We start from the raw sequence: 19,958 nt of genomic DNA on the forward strand, positions 1-19,958 counted from the left end.
AAGCCAGCTAGACAGCTTGATATATAACATCCAAATGGTGCTTTGTTTCCTGAAGCCCTTTTTCCCTCCATCAAAACAAGGCTTTACACTATAAACCGTTGCTTCCTTAGAGGTATCCTAAAAAAATATTTTGGCAATGTTATCTCATAAAAAAGAGAGCTATTTCCATGGAACATTTACTAAATCCAATAAACTGGCTTAAAGAAATTGAAACATATTATTTTATTTATCTTGATTTAATACGAGAGAATGTCCCAGGCTCTGGGCATGTCAGCTCTTTGTACAAAATAATCCAGGCAAAAAAGAGCAACTATCCAGAAATGTAGCCCAACCCACACACAACAAAAGAATTGGTGGAACTATAATGCCTATCTCAGCATTTGCTTTGTGAAGCATGCATGGCCTATATGCAGGTTGCCATGGAGGAGAGTGGCTGTTAGGCAAAGGTGAAAGTAGGTCAAAATAGGAGCTCTCGATTTGTGGTGTTCATATGTTGTCATGGGTGTTAACATCACATGGGGAAATAACACTGCATCATTTCTTTTTTATAATGGGAAATAGCACACGGAACAGGGTGGGAACAGGGCAATTATATATATAATCTGAAAGACTCTCATTCTTGTGCCTGCACCTGTCTCTCCCCATTCACTGCACCGGGAACCTACGCACTGAACTTGGTTTGTGAATGCAAGTGATGTTGTAGGTGCCTAACAGTTCAGCATGGCAATGCTCAGCTTCACCACACCTAAGTTCCTTTGTGAATCTAGCCCTAAGTGACTTGACTCCTCGTCTAATGCTTTAACCTCTAGGCTATATCCCCTCTGTTCTGCAACTATGGGCACCTTGGTTAACAGTTATCTTAAGCAGATTTGTATGCCTTTTCCAGGAGTTACTTCTTTGTACTACATTTTTTTGTCATATACCAGTAATGCCACTTGCACAAGCAATCTGTATGTGAAAACTTAATGAATCTTTGCCATATTCTCATGGTTATTACAAACTATCTATTCAATGTTTTTCGCTTAAATACCAGTTGTAGAATTATTTTCCTATAAAAGGAGATTTCCCCCTAAAAAGTTAATGAAAAAATATATGGACTCAATAAATTCAGAAAGCCACACTAACTTGTCTCTGTTGTATATCTTATAGTACAGTATACCTATGGCAAGAAAAATAGGATCAGGAAATATTAGATCTTAGGACATTAGATTTAATGTGATATTTAATTATCTCAGCTCAAAGGGTCAGCCAAAGACAGCCAAGCTCAACAGGTGATCTGAAGCCAAAAGAAAGATAAATTAGGACAACCAGAACCAAAGCAAATGCTGGGAAATGTGTGTGTGTGTGGGGGTGGGGGGGGAATCTTTGCCTTTCTAAAATTTGGGGCAAAATTAGTCCAATGGTAACCATTATACCTCCCTCCTCCCCATTTTAAAGTTGGCACAATGGATACAACACATTTTGTAGATGTCTCTTTATTATACATTACACTTTTGTGGTTCTGACATTTTGCACCATAGGTATAGCATAATACTCTGATAGAAAAACAAGTTCTCAGCTAGTGGTATTTTGAGAACCTATATAAACAGTATCTCTTGGTTTTTAGTCTTGTCCTAACTGGCAAAAATCAGAGACAAAGGACCATAAGTGTCTTTTCACTATATTCACAGAAGAATGCACTAATGCAGGGGTCGGCAACGTTGGGCACGTGGCTCACCAGGGTAAGCACCCTGGCGGGACGGGCCAGTTTTATTTACCTGCTGACGTGGCAGGTTCAGCCGATCGCGGCCCCCACTGGCCGCGGTTCGCTGTACCGGGCCAATGGGGGCGGCGAGAAGTTGCGGCCAGCACATCGCTCGCCCGCGCCGCTTCTCGCCGCCCCCATTGGACCGGGATGGCAAACCGCGGCCAGTGGGGGCCGCGATCGGCCGAACCTGCCGCGTCAGCAGGTAAATAAAACTGGCCCGTCCCGCCAGGGTGCCTACCCTGGCGAGCCGCGTGCCGAACGTTGCCGACCCCTGCACTAATGAATGAATGAAGAAGCTGTTGGGCCAGTTAGCCCTGTTTGTTTAGCCATGCACTGCTATACCTGCACTGGATGTTGGACTTAAAAAGAAAGAGACCCAGAAGTAGAACGTTGATTGGAAAAGAGGGTAGAAGTCTGTGAGCAGTCAGAGGAGAGTACAAGGCAGGGAGAGAGTGTTCTGGAAAAAGCAGGGAGCAACCCAAAAGAGCCCAGGGTGGACTGAAAGAAATAGAAAAAAGCCTGAAAAGAGGGAAATGTGAGACCAGAGTTGGCAGAAAAGAAAAGAGTAGCTGAAATTAGAGAAGAGATGACAGACCCCTTAGAGAGGAAAGACTAGGCCCAGTTTGAGACTGGGACAAAGGCCTTGTATTTTGTCTGTTTTTTTTGCGCTTGAATTTCCCAGAAAGGATGGACTATTGTTAATGATTTAGCCAGAAGTCCAAGTCTCTGCAGCAAGTCACATCTGTGACTGGAGTAGGCCAAAGAGCATGGTGGGGAAGCTGAAGTGGAAGTGCTGCAACATTGGGCATTACTGTGAGGGGGCACTCTGGGATGGGAAGTCTTATATTAATGCCCATCCTTTTTATTAACACTTCAATCCAAAGACTGTGCCTTCTTTTAAGCTTGGGAAAAACATAGGATATTGTGGGTAGAATCAGAAACAAATACACAATGATAATATATATAAACTCTCATCAGCAGCGAGATCCAAGTTTGCAACAGTGGGTTATGGTAGTGGTAGTATATCTATTGATTTGTTCTATACATGACATCTTGTATTAATAAAAAAAAAAACTGTGGCTTTCTGGGTGAGCTAACTGAAACTGCAAAATGTCAGACACTAATATGAAAGATGATATCATTCTGGCCTATGTGCTATGAGAATGAATGAAGTATATTAGAAGTGGGCTCCAGCAGGCAAGACTTTTTTGCAGAAACAAAGACTACATCATTTCGTAAAGGATCTCTCAATGTTCTGGTACTTTGTACCCCCTCAAGAGAGCAAGAATCTCAGTGCTAAAAATGAAGGGGTTGGGGGGTGCAGGATGACAGATGCATTGCTTTGGAAGCATGAAATATTCAAAGACTCTATATCAACTTTATAAAAGTTACATGTATCTTTATGGGCTGGCTAGTGATTGTATTCCTGACTCAATGGGTGAGCTAAAATGTTTCCTATAGGGAATAAAGTCACTCCCCTCTTCCCTCCCAGGTCCCAGTAACTGATGAACATCCCTAATGCAGGTATTTCACCCCCAGGAAACAGTATATACTGATGAAGCATGGAAAACAAAGAACAACAACAAAAACTGTATAAAGAGACATCCCTGATCTGGGAGAAGGATATCATTCAATCCAAGGGTAGGTCTATACTTACCTCCGGGTCCGGCGGTAAGCAATCGATCTTCTGGGATCGATTTATCGCGTCTTGTCTAGACGCGATACATTGATCCCAGATTGATCCCGGAAGTGCTCGCCATCGACGTCGGTACTCCTGCTCTGCGAGAGGAGTACGCGGAGTCGACGGGGGAGCCTGCCTGCCGCGTCTGGACCCGCCGTAAGTTCGAACTAAGATACTTCGACTTCAGCTACGTTATTCACGTAGCTGAAGTTGCATATCTTAGTTCGAAGTGGGGGGTTAGTGTGGACGAGGCCCAAGAATTGATATGAAATGGTGACTAAGAGCCTTAAATACTTTAATTGTATCTGGGATTGCATGTGGAAGATGGTAACTGCCTAGTAAGCTAGAGCTGCAAATAAGCTGTTTATTGTTTTCACAATATGTTTCCTTTGTAATGTTTTTGTTCTGAATAGATAATAATTTGCTTTATAGGAGATGGCTGGTCACTGGGTAACCCTGCCATTGCCTCTGAGATAACATGACTCTAGGTGCCAGAATAAGTCAGACCTGCTGAGATAATCACAGTGAATTTCAAGAGTCTGCAGGTTAAGGCCTAGGTCCACAGGGAAAGAGTTGTGGGACTCTGCCCTGTGAAGCTAATAGACAGAGACCTGAGATGAAAGTGGAGGTGCGCTCAAGGAGTCCATAAGAGGGTCAGAGCAGGAACTGTGACCAGAGGGACTCTGTAGAAAGAAATCGAAAGGGGAGAAACACAACCAATCCTAGTGCTAATGACTAAGATTAGAAATCAAAATTTCTGAATGCAACAAAGTTGTGGTGGCAGGAAATAGAAAAATATTGCTTAATAAATATAAAATACGTCAAAGAACTTCATTTATGCACATACAGAATATAGTGTACATAAACACTCTGATATACAATGAGGATTTTTTAAAAAAAATAGTCAATTTAGTAAATAAAGGACCAATTTTACAACACTTGCTATCGGAGGGTAATGCTTACTGTCTCTCACTCATTGTTCTTATCATTCAACAAGGGATATATGAAAGGGAAAAAAACCTGGGAATTGTAGCTGTTGAGCCTTATAAATGATTGCTGGTCCTTGTTTGTTACTGTTGGTGCAGTTTTCTAGATAAGCCCTAAAATTGGAAACCAAATTTCCTGTCCAATGCAAAGCTGTCCTCTACTATTCTTATGATCTTGTAGTTAACACATTGCAACCCCAGCAGCCTTGACGTTGGCAGGGTGGGCGAGTGACCTTGGTGTGGTCAAGTGAGAACAAAGGGGTTATGAATAGTCTAAGAGTTCCCCATTGAATCTGAAGGTCGTATGCCAGAAAAAGGATGTATCTCCTGAATTGAGGGCTTGCTGGAAAGGCTCAGGTAAGCCATTGGCTCCCTGATTCCCTGTGTGTGGGTAAATATAATATATCTACTCTGTCCTGTCTGGATGGCAGGGCTGGCTCCAGGCACCAGCAGAGGAAGCACGTGCTGGGGCGGCACATGCTAAAAGGCGGCATTCCATCCATTCTTTTTTTTTTTTTTTTTTGCTTGGGGCAGCAAAAATAGTAGAGCCGGCCCTGCTGGATGGAGCCATCTCTCTTGCTTGGATTAGCATTAGGACCAGGTTTTTGGTCCATTGTGGGCATTGAGACTAGTAAGGGTTTTTTTCTTCACTGTCAGATTAGCTGGGGCACAGTTGTTTTTTTGCAGAGCAGGTCATGAACCCAGTGGAGGTAGATCAGGAGATACTTAGCAGGTACTTGTTCCATATGGGTAGGGTTCCCAGAGTTGGAAATTGATTTAGGTGAAGGCATCCCATAAAGAAGCTGAGGAATGTGATTGGGGCTTGTAATGTCTGGTCAGCAGGGGGGCAACCCCCTTCTCCCAGCCCCTTAACTCTCCTATGGGGGAGGCCAGTGGGGTGTCAGAAATAGGCTAGGACCAGCTGTGGATAGATTGAGGTAGGCGCGGGGAGGGACTGGTTGATTGCGACCCTTCCCAAATTGATGGAAATAAGTGAGGGAGGGATTATAATCTGCAGTGTATGAGCTATTTTGACACAGTCCCACATAACATTCTGATAGGTAACCTGGAGACATGCAGGCTTGACAGAACTACCATTAAGTGCGTACATAATTGGTTAAACAACCACAAACAAAGCATAACATTAATGAAATGATGTCAGATTGGAGGAAGGTCTCAGGGGTTCCACGGGAATACGTTCTGGGCCCAGTGTTTTTTGCTTCTTTATTAATGGCCTGGATGTAGGTATAGTGAGCATCCTGATCAAGTTTGCAGATGACACAAATCAAAGGGGGTTTAGAGGATAAAGCTAAAGTTCAGATGGATCTTCATAAATTGGAGAACGGGGCTGTAAACAACAAAATGAAATTCAACAAAGACAAGCATAAGGTGCTGCACTTACAAATGCACAAATACAGAATGGGGGAAAATTGACTTGGCAACACCACTACAGAGAAGGATCTGGGAGTTGTGGTGGATCACAACCTCAACATGTATCAGCAATGCAATGCTGTTACAAAAAAAGCAAATGCAATTTCAGGTTGTATTAACAGTGGCATAGCATGCAAGTCATGGAAGGTGATGATACCACTCTAGTTGGCCCTAGCTGGGCCTCAGCTGGAGTACTGTGTCCAATTTTGGTCACCAATGTATAGAAAGGATGGAGAGAAACTGGAAAGGATTTAGAGGCAAGTGACAAAAATTATTAGAGCCACGCAAATGTACGGATATCCACGGGTGCGGACGCAGATACCCGCGGACCATGTTTGCGGACTGGATCGGATGCCAGTACAAATTTTGTATTTGCACAGAGCTCTAAAGATGATCAAAGGGATGGATTGCAAGCCATATGAGCAATAGCTTGAAGGAACTGGATATGTTTAATTTGGAAATAGAGGAGATTAAGAGGGGATATGATAGCAGTCTTCAGATACTTGAAAGGCTGCCATAAAAAAAGATGTTCTCTTCTGTCACAGAGGGCAGGACAAGATGCAATGGGTTCAAACTACAGCAAAGCAGATTTAGATGAAATCTCAGAAAAACGTAGGACAATACAACAGACTGTTTTGGTAGGTTGTGGAAGCTTCTTCACAGGAGGTTTTCAAAAGGAAGCTGGATAGCTATCTGTCTTAGAAGGTTTAGACACAACAAATGCTGCTTCTTGGGTTAGACTAGATGACCCTTGCAATCCCTTCTAACCCTATGATTCTGTTGCCACTGAATAGCTCTCAAATGAGTTAATAAAAGTGCAGCCTAATTAAACAATATCCATTGCATGTCGTCATTCTTCCTGCATGCCCAGGACTATGAATAAGGGATTGTTGTACAACTTCCTTTCCTCTAATATTTCAAAGTTAATGCTTGAGAGAAACAGTTTAATGCTAGATTTGAATTTTTATCTTTCCTTTGACTTATTATTCCCATTATGTACGAGACTATAAAATAAAAGCCATGGAACTCCTTATTAAACAGGCTGAGAGAAATAGCTCACAAATATTCTTCCTATTGACTATAGCAAATAAACATTAAACACAATTTTTTTTAAAATCAATGGAAACTATCCCAAATTAATTCTCTCTGCTGATGGGGGCGGTTTTCAGTATTATGTTGCTTCATGTACGTGGCAAGGATTTCCAAAGATCATCTAATTGTTCCATGCTCACTTTGCCTTGATCACACACTATTTGAACACAGCTTCAAATTTTGTTTTCACTCCTTAAACTCAGCTAACAGATGTATAGTTTAGAGTTGGGTGAAATTTTTTGGACAAAACTGTTTTCAGCAAACTATGCAGATTTAGTGACACAACATTTCACTAAATCAGTTTTGCCAAATTTTGTGGGGGAGGCGAGGTGAACAAATTCCAAAAAAGCAGAAATGTTTCATTTTGACGTTTTTAAAAACAAAATATTTCAGTTTCTGTTCAAAGTGAGGATCTTTACAGCAGTCTTCTATGCTTCCTTTTATTCACAGCCAATAATCCAATTATCACCTAATTGCATACCTGGGGTGTTTCTATTCCCAGACATGACACTCTAGTCTTATGATAATGCCTTATTTGTATGTTCCTTAATTTTGGAGGCCTAACAGCATCCACATAGTTAAGGTTGCAAGACACTTTCTATTATGAGGCCATTTTTATCTTTTCATCTAAGTTCTACATGAAAAAGTTCTCTTTATCTGATATTTCATGTAAATGGGCCCTGCCATAGGAGATTTTTTGAGAGGGATAGCACAGATCATTTATGAGATATGTGACTTTAAAAAACAAAGCTCCCCCCACCCCAAACCCTCTCCGTTTCAATTTAGGAACTGTTTTGTTTGTTTGTTTTCCTTAAACAGCTTGAATTCAGAACTTATTCAGGTGTCTCCAGGAGACCTAGTGCATAGGAATACATTGAAATTTTTTGCATGGATAAATGAACAGTTATTTGTTAAAAAAGTGTGTGTGGGAGGGGAGAGAATTTCTCCATGGAGGAGATATACACATATAGGCCCTGTATCAGGAAAGCATCTCCATTCAGGTTGGAACTTAAGCACATGCTTACATTTAAGTTCATGGTTTAGTCCCATCAAAACCAACGTGACTGAAACGTGTTTTAAAGGTAAACAAGTACTTAAGTGCTTTCCTGAATTGGGGACCTTTAAAAGCAGAAAGAGCAGAAATAGAGCAGGACTTCTGCACAACTTATAAATCTGACAGGGATTTCTGCAAAAGTTAGACATTTCTCATGAGTCCTGTCCCTAATTAATACTCTCTCCCTCCTACAAACTTATGTATGGGTGGGGTGCTAAGTTTGAAGCAACTATTGCTACAGGGCCTGCTTGTTTGGCCCAGTGCTGTTGGAACACGGCTGTCCTCTTCATGGCCTCTGGGAGCCCCTCCTTAAAATACTGCCATCAAATTACAATGAGTGTTGTTGGAGTGATTTCTCTCATTGATAACATTCATAGGCTCCCTGGGTATACTACTAAATTATCCTTTCCAGCAATGATTTATTGGTTCTCATAACAATACTTTGTGAAGGATTTTTTTGATCTTTCAGAAGTAAACTAATTGCCCAAATTAGTAGTTTCTTTATAAAAAGAAATAATGCTTGGGGAGGACATCCCTGAACCAATACAAGTTCTTCACCACCTCCTATTCCCACTGTGACAGTTTTATATAAATTGAGCAATTGAGGTAGTACATTTTTCAGGAACCAAGTATAATGCTTTGAACCAGATTCACTGAATGAGTTTCATTACCAAGAGAAGCTGCCTCTGGATACAAACCTGGTTGGTTATATGGCCACAATCCAGCTGAGCACTTGCTCATGGTTAGGAAAGTGAGTAGCTCCATAGACTTCAGTTGGACTACTTGTGCTGAAAATTACACACTTTGCTGGACTGGGGCCAGAGCATGTTAAGCAACTCTAAGGTGTGAGCCCTCCTTCCTTTGTCATTGTTAATCAGAGAACATTAGCTTAAATTGGAAAACAAATGCATAGATTCACCTGCCCCTCCTCTCTTCACTTGCTCCTCTTCCTAATTATGCTGGATTCATGAAATCCATTGCAGAGGATGGGGAAACTTTTTGTCAGAGCCCTTTACAAAAACAAAGCCAGTCCATCACCGTATTAAGCCTGATTGTGTGATGTCTCCTGTGCCACTCTGATTTACAATTAATTTCTGTTACCTTCATGTTAGATATGATTCATGACTTGGCCAGAAAGGACTGTCGGATTATCTAGTCTGATCTCCTGTATAAATCATAGGCCACCAATACCATCCAGCATCCGCACACTAAACCCAACAACTGAAATTAGACCAAAGTGTTGCAGCCAGCGAAGACTAAACTATTAAGTGGCACAGACAGAGGATGAGAGGGATTGAGGTGCACCAGGGCCTGAGGCTCCCACAATGGCAAGGAAACTATTAAAATATACCAAGATAAATCTGGCAAGATGGTGATCTCCCATAAATCTAAAACTATTAAATTAACTAGCTGTAACACAATAGCAGGTATCGTTTGCTGCCTCTGATGGAATCCTGAAGGAGATGCAGCGTTATTACTGCTAACTCACTGCGGGGGATGTGGCTCGTTGGACTCCATTCTGAATATAAGGGAGGGAGAACTAACCCCTGGGCAACAAAGATCTGAGAGAATACAGGTCATGAGGGAGGGGACTGTAAGGGTATTTACATGCTGCAGTAAAACACCTGCAGCTGGCCCATTTCAGCTGACTCGCACTCTAAAGTTGCAGTGTAGTTGTTTGGACTCAGGAACTCTCCCACTCACAAGGTCCCAGAGCCCAAGCTCCAGCCTGTGCCTAAATGACCACACTCCAACTACATAGCCCCACAGCCCAAGCTGCGGGAGCTTGAGTCAGTCAGGAGTGTTTGACTGCAGCATAGCCACTCCCTAAAACCTGGGAAGAAAGGCTAAGTTTGGGGATGCACATAGTTTAATTTTGGAATTACCTCGTTAATAAAACAGATCATTGCAAGAGGTTGTTTTATGACTACATTTTTGTCAGATGGAGAGTCTGCTAGCTTTCCCTAGTGTAGCACATTCTCACTTCCGATGCTCAGATAAGACCAACTATGCTATATCTCCTGTTTCAGGAAATGAAACCATTGCCACTTAGTGGTCAGAAACTGATTTCTATTTCTACACAAGGCTAGGTGTGTTAATGGGCTTTCAAATACCAAGGACTGGATGCAGCTGGAGGCAGGATGTCACATTTGATAGGCCCGTGGAGTAACTCATATAGAAATCTGTATGTTCCAGAGAGCTGGGTTTAAATCCAAACTTAAAATACAAATAAAAAATACATGTGTAGGCTTCACCCTAATGCTTAATTGACACTTACCTAAACCAAAAAGCCACTACAGAATATGGTGTGACTGACCGGTCCTGTTCATGAAAGTCCTAGAATTAGTATAGCAAGTTTAAGTTCATTGATAGAGACTCTGAGAGAATTGTATGAGCACAGTGGTGCCTGATTTTAATGAGCATTAACTTTACCTGCAATTAAGGGTCTAATGTTCAGCCTAAATCTAGGTCAGAGCTCAGTGGCTTGAAAGAAGTAAAGCATAAAGCTCAATAGAGTCAGGTGCTGAGTCCCTCAAATCCCACTGACTTTAATAGGAGTCAAGGGCATTTAGCACTTTACAGGAGAGAGCTCATAACAAACAAGAGGAAATCCCAGTGACACATTGATATGGCAATGGTATTCATCAGTGCAGAACTGTATCATGTATCTCATTTTTCAGCCACTTTGCTGCTCCTGTAACTCTGAATTTAATTTAAAATTAAACTTTTATAACCCATAAGAATTTACATGTCCATGGTCTTGCTTGTTAACTAAACTTTTTCTTGCTCTGCTTGTAACCTGTGGTCCTTGAGTGCTGTTTTATAACAATTTCTAAATACAGACTAGAAATGGCGTTTCAGTTTTGCTTGAGGCTATTGAATTCCCTGCCACTTTTGTGTCTCTGTTAGAAAGCAGGCTGAAGACATTCTTGCTCTCTTGAGCATTTCAGGCATTCCTGTTTAGTTCTGTTATTCATTTTCTTGTATGCCTGCTTTCAGATACTACTTACGGGAAAGTGCTTTATAAATGTGTAGTGTATTATTCTGTGCAGCGTATGGATGGGGAATTCTCTAAGACATAAAACACAGCAACAATTCTACTCGCTTCCCCCTAGTTGACTATGTGAACATTTGAAGTGCCTGAGTTGATGAAGTACAATAATTTTGATTTGGTTGCATTTTGAGATACACAGAGTGCGTAGCTTGATTTTGAAGTAGCAAAAATTAGATGCTTGACTACTTTTGCTGAGCTGTGGCAGGAGTAGGCTTGCCAAAGATGACTCAGACAAACTTTAGATGCAGAAGAACCACATAATTTTTAACAGATACACTAAAAGAACAAAGCAGGTGGTTTTTTTTTGTTTTTTGAAGCATATTCTGTTCTTGAGGAAAGTCCAAACTCATTATCATGCCATGTTCCTGAAGCTTATACTGGAGTTATGCTTCAGCCTGATCTGCATCCCTGGCGATCCAAACAGCCTGAAGTAAACTGCAGACTACTGCAGTTCTGTTACTACTGTTCTGTACAGCAGCAGTAGGAGTAGTGTCTTGGCTCCTGTGAGTTGCTGATTGCCACAATTTATAATCTATAAATTAGCACCAGTTCGCCGAGCTGGAATCTAATAACTGCAGTTATCATGGAGTAATTACTTCACAAGTCAATCTCGATTATAATAGGCAAAAAAGTTGGCTCTTGTTTCTTTGTCAGCACTTTCCAATATAGCCCTTTAAATAAGGGGAACATAGAAATAAGGATGTTAATATTTCATTTTTAATATTACAGTAGCACCTAGAGACTCCAGCTGAGATTAGGGCTCCATTGTGCAAGACACTGTACAAACTGTGAGTGGCTGTCCAGATAGTTTATTTACTCTGGAAAAGGGTCGACAAAGCAGATTAGTGCAGTGAATTGGAGATACGGGAAAAAAGAATACTAAGGATAGTTAAGTACCTTTCATACTCTATTAGTATGACAAGCACAGACATTCACATTCAAGAAAAAGCTCTCAGAGCAGGAAATATTAACAACTGGGAACATCCCCTAGTTGCAGGTGGGAAAGGGGGTTGTACAGATGGGAATGAAGAAACACTCAACTTCCCCATTCAGGAGCTCAACTGAGCAATTAAAAACCGATCCTGGTGATGGAAACAAACAAGAAAGGGAAAAAAAATCTTTACTTTTAAAAAGTCAGAGAAAAATCTAGTAATTGGACAATATTCTCACAAAATCACATACTTTGAGTTACTGGGCTCGTTCATATAAACTTGTGTTTGGTAAAGGAACTAAGGCCAACATTTCCAAACTGAAGCACTTTAAATTATGCCTCCAAATCCACATGTAGGCACCTGAATAAGTGGGGTCATTTCCAGTGGTTCTGAGCATGATTTTTTTTTACATTTTTATTAGGCTAATCCCAAAATTTGAGGGGGCCTGATTCACAATTTTTAATGTTTGTGGTTGGCAATGCTGCTGCTTTGAATGAACACTTTCTATAGTTAATTCCATATACTTTGTGGGGTTTCTTTTTAAACAAAACAAAACAAAACAAACAAGAGCTTTATATAATCACTAGCAACTCCCCATTCTGGGTATGATAAAATATGTACAAGACTCAACTTGCCAAAAATCATTTTCAGGACCATGCCCCAAGGAAAAATCTGTATATGCTTGAATGGACCATCCTTAAATGGGTCTGCATCATCCCTATGATAATATTTTTCCAGTTTCTTTACTATAACCATATGACAGCAGATTTCAAGTTTATACTTAGGTTAAATGGGATAAATTAGAGACTTGCCTGAGCAAGGACTTCACAATTCAGTCTTTTTTTAAAGGATCCATGCACAGTATAGTAAAGCTCTAAACAAACCCTTTATGAAACAAATTGCTTTGATTTAATTCAGTGCCACTTACTGCAAATATGAAGCACTGGAAATCTCATAGGTAAACAACTTCTCAAGTTTGTGGGATTCATAATGAGCCAGAAGGAATCATTAGGATCCCATAGTCTGACCACTTGCTTAATACAGGCTATAGAATTTCAAGTGATTCCTGCATCAAGCCTATGCCTGCTGATTGAGCTAGAGCATGTGTTTTACAAAGCTCTGCAATATGGACTTAAAGTACTGGTGATGGAGAATCCACATCTCTAGGCAAGCTGGTCCAAGGGTTAATTAGTGATGTAAAGCACACTCTGTCAAATCTTCTCCTCATGTAGATCCTTATAGACTGTGACCAATGACATCAAACTTGTCTTTGGTAAGCTAATAGATTGAGCTGCTTTGGCCTCTCTCTATAAGATAGGAATTTCTGACTCCAAATCATCCTTTGAGCTCTTCTCTGAACCCTTTCCAGTTTGTCAGCATCCTTCTGATTCTATTCTGAGCTTAGGAGTATGATTTCCCTGTTCATGTATGCATACTCAGAACTTTCATTGAGATACGAGTATAAATAGCAGTGTAGCCGCAGTAGCACAGACAGCATTAGCAGAGGCATGGTGAGCTGTGCCAAGTACCTACCCACTGACCTGAGGCAAGTTTGTACTCGGCATAGGACAGCCATGTCTCTGCTACCACTATCTGTGCTACCTGGCAACACTGCTATTTATATTCACTCATGCGAGCTCTCACTAAGGTAGCATCTGTGTACATGAGCAGAGGAATAGCACCCCTACCTCATTGTGTAGACATAGACATAGAGTACAGACACCAGAAGTGAACACAGTATTCCAGGAAGGGTCTCACTAATGCTCTACCCAGAAGTAATACCACCTCCCTACTTTTAATCAATATTCTCCTTATACAGTCAAGGGCTGCACTTGCTCTTAGCATTGCTTCACCTTGGGAGCTCATGTTCAGTAGGTTATACACCATGACCCCTAAGTCATTTTGAGTCACTGCTTTTCAAAATACAGGCCCTTCCAAGATCCTATGTAGGCCCTACATTTTAATTCCAAGATCTGCTTGCATTTAGTTGTATGAAAATGTATGTTCAACTAACCCAATTTACTACTCATTACAGATCATTCTGTTCCTGACCAACAATTATTAATTACCACTCCATAAGTTTGTGTCATCTGCAAATTTTATAAGCAATAATTTCATATCTTCTTCCAGACTATTGATAAAGATATTAAATGGCACTGGGCCCAGAATTGATCCCTGTGAGATCCCTGTAGAAACAAATCCATTTGTTGAGGATTTCCTATTAACAGCTATATTTCAAAATCTGTTCTTTAGTCAGGTTTTACATCATACATGCCATATTTATTTTGTGTAGTACTGGTTTTTAGTCAAGATTTATTTTTTAAAAATTGTATCAGGAGTTTGGATAGGAGTTAACATGTGTATCAGAGCAAAGATTTGTACTTGAGTTTTAAATGGTGCTACATCTGCGAAAACTGCTATGCCTTTCAAAAAACAAACAAATCCCAATTCTGCTTGAAGCAATACAAGGAAGTACCTGTATATTGACCTAATCTGTTTTTGGTAAAAACTGTTGTTGTGGTTTTTTTTTTTAAATAGAGTTGGTAGAAACATTTTTGATAGAAAAAAAAATCTGTTACAAATGCAGTTTTTTCAAGATGTTTTACAGGAATATGTTGATTTCAAAGAGAAAGTAGAAAAGTTTTGTTTTGACTTATTTTAATTAATTTATTGTTGAATTGTATTACAATAAATATTCTCTATAATTAAAATACTTTATTCTATTATATTCATGATCAATATTCTATACACAAATTGGAATGAAATGAATCAAAATGAGAAAGTCCACCCAAAACATCCTTGAATTATTGAAATGAAACAATTTGATGGCCTCTATTTGTAGTGGGTTCTTTTCTTTTCTTTTCTTTTCTTTTCTTTTCTTTTCTTTATAATGTTAAGTTTCATGAGAAAGTTCAAAACTCTGGTGTTTTGTTCCAATTCAGAAAGGTGAGAGGATTCAAACTCTTGGTATTTCCCACAGAATGGACATCCTGTTTTCTAACCAGCTCTATTTTTAATCATAGGGAATTCCATTTCAAACTAGTGGGAAGGAAATGGACAGGGACAGGGACAATGTATGTCCTGAACAGCACGAGGGAATGGTGCCAGAAAGGCTGCTGCCACCCCTTCCAAGCAAGATGCAGGAGATTCTCACACAGATCATCCAGCTCAGTGGTTTTACTTTCACTTCTTTAAAGTGAATTTAATGAATTTCAATTTTAATGAAAGATATTAGTCTGGAAAAATGAAATCCAAATATGTGCAAAACACATGGAGGCCTACAAATGCACTCACTGCCCTGCCAATGCATTACCACCTTGAAATGGACAGTCCACCTCTAAGTATAAAAGGATAGTTCATTGCTCCATGTTCCATTCATTCATTGATGCCTCCTACAGGGCCAACAAAGATGCCAGTTGTGTGGCAGCTTCAGTGCTGTGTAAAGCTCTTAAATAGCAAGTGAACTGAGAGTGCCAACCAGCCACCAGGTCATAGTGACTTCTGAGAACTTCCAATGTGTACTAAGTTGGATCTGGAAAACCAGTCCCCTGAGCCATCCAACCCTCCTGTTTCTATATTTTAAAATCTAGGCAATTTGAAGGACTACAGTTCAATCTGAAATTTCTGACAATAGCATCACCTCGGGGGTAATAAACACAAAACATGTTCAACTTTGAAACAAAGTGTTGGGTTTCCTACTGAAATGGAGGATATTTACAAATGTAATTCCCTATTCACTGAGATCATAGTAATTGATTTAGAAAAAAAAAAGGGGGGGGGGGGGAAGGGAGGCAAAAACAGATGTTCCTGTCATCAAAAATCTTTGTTTAGTAAAATGCAGCTCTATTCACCAATGAACGTTTTCTCGTGCAACTAGCTCATGGAATGCTCATGGGCTCCTTTCACCTGGAGGGATGGAATGCACAAACAGGAGAATCTCAAGTAGGAGAAGAGAGGGTATTTTACCTCTGTATTTGGCACTGGTGTGAATGCTATTGGAATACTGTGTCCAGTTCCACAATTTAAAAAGGATGTTGATAAATTGGAGAAGATTCAGAGGAGTTCCACAAAAATGATTAAAGGATTAGAAAATATGCCTTACAAGGAAAGACTCAAGGAGCTCAATCTGTTTATTTTAAACCTAAGATTCAGAGATGACTTAATCACCTTCTGTAAGTACCTAAATGGGGAACACATATTTGATCATGCATTCTTCAATCTAGCAAACAATGTTATAGCAAGATCCAATGACTGGAAGTTGAAGCTAGACAAATTCAGAATGGAAATAAAACATACAATTTTAACAGTGAGTGTGGTTAGCCATTGAAATAATTTGTCCAGGGTTGTGGTAGATTCTCCATCACTAGAGACTTTTAAGTTTGGATGGTTTTTTTTTTTTTTAAATGCTCTCATTGAAAAGGAATTAATTCATGGAAAGTTCTGTCATGTGTTATACAGGAGGTGAGACTAAATGAGCACATTGGTTCTTTCTGGCCTTGGAATCTATGGCCCTCTGATTGAGAAGCTAGTGTCAATATAAATTTGTTTTAGCCCAAACTCCCTTTGTCTTTCTGAGCATGGCAGAGCTCTCTCAGATGACAGACATGGTTAAGGTCAACTTAGAGGAATTATATTTAGACATAGGAGCCTCACTAGGACTTTGCTGCTTATGTTACTACACATTATAATGTGCTACATAGAGGGCTTTTTACCATGATTGTCAAACTGATAACTGAAGGAGAGGCTAGGGGATGTGACTCTTATTTGGATCTGAATGCATGAATTTCACCTCTGGAGAGACTGGTGGGTGATATTAATGATATAAAAATGAAGGTCACATCTTTGGGGGTTTTAAAAACCTCAGTGGTTTTTTTTTGTTAAAAGTAACTTTCAGGCACTTTTCAAAGGAATGGAAATATTGTCTCCTTCCACTGTGCAATCCCCCCCCCTCTTTTTTTTTTTTTTTTTTGGTCCCACATTCTGTTTTTTGCAGCAACCAAAAATAGAACCTAACGACACTGAATGCAGAATGAAACAGCAATCAGTGCAAAAGGAATTCTGTTCTAGCAGACATGCTTTCTTCACTTGGATTAATTTCATTTTTTTATGCAATCACAGGTGCAGAGATATGAAACCATTAAAGTCACAATTGACAGAATGGTCTTTGAATGTACACCTCCAAGAATTAATATCCAGCTTTAAGAGGAACAAACTTAAAACATAGACTATTATGTCTTAATGGAGACAAAACACACTTTTGCTGGGTGTAGTTCTTAATGCTCCTTTGCAGTCTTTTTTTTCAGGTGCAAAATGAGATGTCATAGTGATGGCAGACTTTAAAATATAGTCAAAACTGTACTAGAGAGAGTGAAACAAGGAAAAAAGTTACTTAACTGTAATTCTTATTCTCTGGAGGTATGTAGTTAGAATAGTTCATTCCTGAATTCATTCTTTCAGTGTGAGACTGGCACAGCTGTCTAGAAAAGTAAAAATTCTAAAAATCTCAGTAGAGACATATAATTATTTGATTTGAAAATCAGAAAGAGTGAACCAGCCCCCAACAACAATTCCTGTTTGCCTAACATAAACCAAACATAACATGATCCACAACTCTGAGAAAGGGGTGGATGAGTGTGAATTTATTGTAAGCAAGGCCGGCTCTGGCTTTTTGGCCGCCCCAAGTGGCCAGAACGGCAAAGCAAAAAAAAAAAAAAACAACCTGTGGTGGTGCAGCCGGAGCGCGGGTGCAGGGGGACTGGCTGGGGGGGGAAGGGGAGGGAGCGGGTGGGAGAGAGAGAGAAGGGGGCGGCCAGGGCTACAGCAGAGGCACTGCCACGCGGCCCCTCCCGCTGCGCCGCCTCCTGCCACCTACTGCGGGGGCTCCGCTCCAGTCAGCGGGGAAGGAAGGAAGAGGACTGCTCTGCAGGGCGCTCTGGTTCTCCGCGCCGCCACCCCCTACAGGGCGGCTGGAGCAGAACAAGAACAACAACAACAAAAAGCGGCCGTGCCACCCTAGGATTGGGTAGAATGCCGCCTCCAACAATCTGCTGCCCCAAGCACCAGCTTGCTCAGCTGGTGCCTGGAGCCGGCCCTGATTGTAAGTATGCTTTCTCAGATCAATAATTGTAGGTAAGCAATTTTTATTTCTCCAAAGATAAGTGAAATACTAGATCTCTGTTTCAGAAGATTAAAAAAGCTGAAGGTATGGCTAAAAACCTGAAATAAGTTTACTTCAGTAGGAATTGGACTAGGGCTAACTTTTTCTGGAGTACCTTTCATATACAGTCTAACCAAAACCTCTGTTGGATGGAGGAGGAAAGAGTTGCATCCTTTCCTTAAGTGATAAGGGAACACAGGGGGAGATACAAATCAGTGCAGGTTGTATATAGCATATAAAGAACCTTGTTATGGCTACACTTAAGTAAAAAAAAACTACTTGTCAATTACTCTATGGTTCTTAAAGCTTGTCTTATTTTGTAGATTATCCCAGAATCTAGCATTAGACTAGTCTGAAGAATGTATACACTGTATTGTGTGTTAGGTTGTAAATTGCACAATACAGCCATGTTAACATTGCTTGGGCAAACCTGACTTCAGAATTTTCCTGCCATTCAAATGCCTAATATAACATTCATGCTGCTCTAATACTATTTTAAATTCAATGCCCTGTTATTTCCTTCTAAGTAAAAGGAATATGTAGGAAACTTGCTTGCTAAACTAGAGATTTCCTTATATCAGTGTGTCACTTCCTTTCTTCACAACATTTCACTTTGCACAGTTGCAGTCTCCAGTGCTCTCTGGCAGCTGGGCTTTTTTCAGGTCTTTAAACCATCCATGTGTTGGGTGAAAAACACTGTCCACAATAATTAATAATTTTAACTAATTTAAAGCTTTAATAATAATAATAATTAATAATTGAAAAAATAGGATAATATACTACCGCCTGAATCAAGCATAAGTAAAAGGCAGACTGAGCAATATAGCATAATGATCTTACCCAGTCCTGGGGAACAGGTAGGCTGCTTCTGTCATCATCAGATCATCTTGGATGAGGGGTGGCCCTAGACTAGCTGCCAGCAACTGGCGCCCTAGGCGAACCATGCAATCGGCACCCCCACCCTCAAAGCCCAAGGGCAGATCTAGGCTGAGGTTTTAGGTAAACTGGAAAACATTTTGCCCCTTTTTTCCTTTTAATGTTTTTTAAGCGTTTTTTTTTTTTTTTAAACAGAGGCTTAATTATTCGGTTTGTCCGTCCATCTGTCCAACCAATGTTTCTGAGATCAGATAAAATAGAGACACGAAATTTTCAGAATAGATTTGTACTCAGCAGCTAGATGATATTTCAGTCCGATTTCAAATAAAAATGCATTAAAAATGTTAATTATAATTTTTATTATTAGAAATTCATAATCATCCATTATGCTATCCTGCTTTAACTGCATTACCACCACATACAATATAGAAAGAAATAAGAAAACTCTTCAATGAACTTTAACCTGTATTTACAAAACATTCAAAGTAAAAAACACTGTGCTCTTAAAACATGGCTTTTCTTGCTTTAAGTTTTGAAAATTCAGTCACTAGTTCTTTTAGATCCAGTTTTCCAGCTATTTCATGCTCTATTGACATTGGGGCAAGTCCAACACGTCTCTCTTGCACCATTGTTGAATGCACATATGTTTTTTTATCAATTTTAACTTTGAGAAGCTACGTTCCCCAATAGCTACGGAAACTGGCAAAGTTAAAAGAATGCGTAGAGCTATAAAAATGTTTAGAAAACTGTCTGTGAGTTTATTTTCACAAACAAACTTTAGTACCTCTTCAGGAGCGGAATGTTTCTTAAGTCATCCTGAAAAAGCGTGAAGCTCACTACAGAAATCTGTAGCATCAAAGTCTTTTGAATTTTCATGAGTCAATGCCGACTCCAGTTTATACAAAATTCTCTTATGTGTTTTGCTGTTTTCTTTTGCAAGCTGTGGA

Source organism: Trachemys scripta, chromosome 2 (assembly GCF_013100865.1).
Source record: "Trachemys scripta elegans isolate TJP31775 chromosome 2, CAS_Tse_1.0, whole genome shotgun sequence".
Classification (NCBI taxonomy): domain Eukaryota; kingdom Metazoa; phylum Chordata; order Testudines; family Emydidae; genus Trachemys; species Trachemys scripta.